The following is a 4,534-nucleotide window of genomic DNA, read 5'->3' on the forward strand; positions in this document are numbered from 1 at the left end:
GTGAAGCTAGACAGCTAGCGAACAAAATAGAGGAGATCTTCCTTGGAGTTCTCGATTTGTTTTGTTTTGCTTTTTGTTGTTTTTTGTAAATGTGCATATGTTTCTATATAATGTTAAAGGATTAGTTTGGACCTTTAGAAGTCTGGTTCTGTAAAATAGTGCAGTGTCACCACGCATAATTTAGACTAGTCGCTTGACTGCAGAAACATGACTATGATCTCTTAGAAATTTATAGATATCTAAATTTTGATCATTTGGAGTTAAAGCAGACTTGTAAATATCCAAAGTAACCCTTTGGGTCTTAAAAAAGATGCTTCACCACCATGTATTAAAACACAAATACACACACACAAACACAAGCCCCGTTTGATTCCTCTTCATTTACCAGGGACACTGTTCTGTACTTCTGCCTGGTTACTGGTTTGGGCTTAGATGCAGCAGGGTATGCATTGCATAATGATGAAGTCTAAATTAACAGTTAGATAAGATAAGATAACTCTTTGTAAATGTTCATTTTTATGCAGTCAAATGGAAAAAAGTGGTCAAAATAGTTTATATTTTACTTGTCATTGGAAAGAGTTTGTGCAATACTGCAGAATGTTATCTAGCACAATTTTGTAAAATACATATTTTACTGATTTGTTTGTGTTTTATTACTTCCATACAATTGTGTTTTGAGGTATTTTTAGAAAAATGAAAGTATTAATTACATTTGAGCAAACAATGAATATTGTAATGAGTGGTAGTGATAAATACAATGTGTATGTAGGTTAAGTTCATTGCTAATAAAAATGAAGTGTAAGATGTTTAACTACATTGCTGTCTGTGTTATTGATGAAGTCCTAAATTATCACCTTTAAAGTGGTTGTGCTAATAACATCATGTGCAGTAAGACAAGCATGGAGAAAAGCTCTGACTGGGAGAGGCTGTGAACAAATGACATAGAATAGAATAATCCTTGAATTGTCCCACAAGGGGAAATTTGGATGTAACAGTAGCAAGAAAGACACATGTACGAACAAACAGTACACAAGACACAGAACTGAAACACACACAATTTTTACATATTTACCTTAAGAACAATGCTTACCAAAAACAAAGTACTGTACTGTTATTAAATTAAATAAAGATAAGAGGCAAACCTCTGAATCAACATTAAGATTTAAGAGATGGATAGACTGTGGTAGAAAACTGAGAACAGGTCACAATTTTTTGGCTTTTTTAGGTTGTAATTTGTACTCACGCTGCTGCTTGGCTAAAGTGGCAGCTAACAGAAAAGGAAATGCTGGAAACAGGCTGAAGATGAGTCGGGGAATCTGTCATAGAGCAAGAATATGTCTACAATTCTAAGATGATCTGTCCCACTGGAGGTCAAACACAGTCCGTCTCATTCACAGGAGGTTTAGGCTGAGTTCTGATCTTTCTTGCTCAAGCCATTTTTACTCTGTGGTAATCCATCAGTATGGTCTGTGTGGTTGCAGGATTTAGCTGGTGGGCTTAGTGGTTTATATTCACTGTGAGGTATGAATACACATGTGACGTGACACACAGCACAACACATGGCACACTCTGTTAGGTCTGCGCTTCCACAGGCCCCGCTAATTTAGAAACTTATTCTCATTCACGAAAGCAAGGAAACAAAACGGAACCAGGTTTTACTTGCTAACAAGGGAAGGCTGTACTGACTGACATCCTCTCTAGGTTATCCAAGCTGTATTTGTGCCTATTGTAGTCCAGGATTGCTTCTTGCTTCCAGGCTTCCTCTATTGCCCATCACTGACTGCTGGTTCCCTGTGTGTTGTGCTCAAATGAAGCACATTCCTCCGTTGCTTTGGCATGTGGGAAATTGTCATAGTAGTGCTCCTGAACCTGAGGAGCTTGTTTCTCCAGTCTCAGAACCATCTACTGATGTGGTCCCGACACAGGAGAATCTTGGTCCTCAACGTGAAGAGCTTGACTCTCCTGTCTCAGAGTCCTGCAGGTTTTAGATGTGTCCTTGAACCAACACAGCTGATTCAAATGGCTAAATTACCTCCTCAACATGTCTTGAAGTTCTCCAGGGGGCTGGTAATGAACTAATCATTTGATTCAGGTGTGTTGACCCAGGGTGAGATCTAAAGCCTGCAGGACACCGGCCCTCGAAGCCTGGCGTTGCCTACCCCTGATATAGACAGTGCTTGAAGCAGTTATGACCTTCTTGTAGTGATGGCCAAATGAAGCTTTCCGAAGCACTGAAGCTTGTATTGAAAAACGGTTCATTACTCGAAGCTTTTCAACACAGTCCTCTCCGGTGACATCTGGTGGTGAAAATTTTGAAGAGCAGCTTGAATCTGCAAAATAAAACGGACTGCTCAATCATCGCTGCTCACTCAAGAGTGGAGTTCTCTCTGATATTGGGCCACCGTTCCGTTGCTTTGAACATGTAATTGGTTTTGTTTTCTCGATTGGGGGGCTGAAAAAAATGTAATGCGTATTTGCGTAATACATTTTGATCAATAAACTTTCCCTATTTAAACATGCACTATGGTGTGGCCTTTCTTTGCTCATAACTCCTTGATGTTGGTAAATACAATAAGTGAGCAATATATATAATATACATATGAGAATGCACAGCACATTATGGAGTATGCCCCTGCTGTGAAGTCCTGCCTCCATCTACTTGTCGTTTAATCACTGGACAGCTGGACAGGTTCATACAAAATATTAGATGAGGCCAATTGTCCTATACATATTTTTGACCTAGGGGTGGGATTGATTGTGAACTGGAAAGGGAAAATGCTTAGGGAGCTGAGTACGGCTGCATCGTCACTGATTTGTAGAATCATTTTTGATTCGATACAGGATCCGATTCAATTTGATTGGAATCTGGAAAGTTTTGCCTCAGTCAGAAATATTACAAGTCTGATCATTTAACAGTATATATCCATAATTTCGTATCTATTAAAAGAAAGCTGACACATGTGAGACTTAATTAGAGATGTAAACAGAGAGTTATGAAACCTGCAGCTGCAGAAGCCAGCGGAAAAAAAGAGAGGCAAACACAGCGCGGACCCGACGACGCACCAAAATCTGACTCTGACGCGTCGGGTCCGCGCTCTGTGTTCACGTTTGTATGCAGAATCCGTAAACCTGCTCCCAGTTACTGTTTTAGCTGTATGGTGTTTGACGACATGTTGTGAGGTTTAACCTGAGATGCTGGCGTTTCAGGCATAATAACGTTAATTTACAAATCGACACGGGATTTTAATGAATCAATATCACTTTATTCAATTTAGCATGGATTGTAATCAGAAAGGCGATAATCAAAACCCACCCCTAATCAAGAACTTGCAAAGTAAAAACATGCTCTATGTCAGGTAGCCCTTTTGTTATTTACATTTAAAAAGAGGATTAGTGTTACTGTGCGCTGGCTGAGTCTGTTTCGTTTCTTAGAAATAGTTTCTCCTGCCCTGGAGAAAATCCACTTGCATGGAACAGAAGAGGCTGTGGAGTGCAGGAACTACACTGCAAGCTGGTAGATATGCAGGTATTCCTGGGTCCTGCAGACTATCACCTAAAAACAATAAACAAAATGATTTTCTAAACTGTGTAGCAATGTAATGTACGTATAGTGTCAAATACATTTTTGTAGTCTTCATTAGCTTTAATTCAAATGGAAGTGTTCCTGAAGTCATATGCTGTAATGATATTTACATTATGAAAACATGATTTTGGACATTTTAAGTTTTTCACTTCGGCAGATAAAATGAATTGAGCAAAATCAACTCAAAATATTCCCACACGCCAGAATGTCCTCTCTTCCTCGCTGGCTCCATATCTGTCAGTGGAATGATCACCTCTTCGCTCTCTGTCACCATCAACACACTCCACGAATCCCGTGGATGATTCACTTCCTTATATCCGTTTGAATGAATGAAGCTTCGGACGTCACTGGTCACGTGACTTTTGCCAAACGAAGCAAGCCTCGACACAGTGCTTCTGAACCAGTGTGTTGTTTTTTTCGACACACGCTCCGGAGCGTCAGCTTCAAGCGGGCCATCACTACCTTCTTGCCATATTGGCAGAATAAATGACCTGGAAGCTGTTGCACTGTCTGCACCTGTAAACTCCAGGACACGTTTACAAACAATTTTCGTTGTTATTTGCGCTGCAGCTGCAGGTTAGGGTGGAGTTACTGTGTGTGTGTTTACAAGTAGTTTTAAACCTTGTGATCCACAAAACAGCATAACAGTAAAAGAAGAATTGACTGCGTTACAGTCAGTGCGGGAGCGGCGGCTTTGCTCGTGCGCGATTCATTTGCAGTTTGGACACACGTGAACATCTCCTGCCCTGACAGCGGCTGGAGGAGGACTATCCTCCGCCTGTGAGCGCTTTGGCACGAGCGATGTGCCCACGGCAGCACCCGCTGCTTGTTGAGAGTAACAACGCTTTCACGTCAAAAGTCGTCATAAATAAGCCTCCAATAACACCAGAAAAAGCCGCCAGATTTGTCGCTAGTCGCTTTTTAGAAAAAAAAAAAAACGACGCTAAGGGG

This window comes from Rhamphochromis longiceps, linkage group LG7 (genome assembly GCF_057381845.1).
Source record: "Rhamphochromis longiceps isolate RC_006_pf linkage group LG7, R_longiceps_female_GT1.1, whole genome shotgun sequence".
In the NCBI taxonomy this organism is placed as follows: Eukaryota; Metazoa; Chordata; class Actinopteri; order Cichliformes; family Cichlidae; genus Rhamphochromis; species Rhamphochromis longiceps.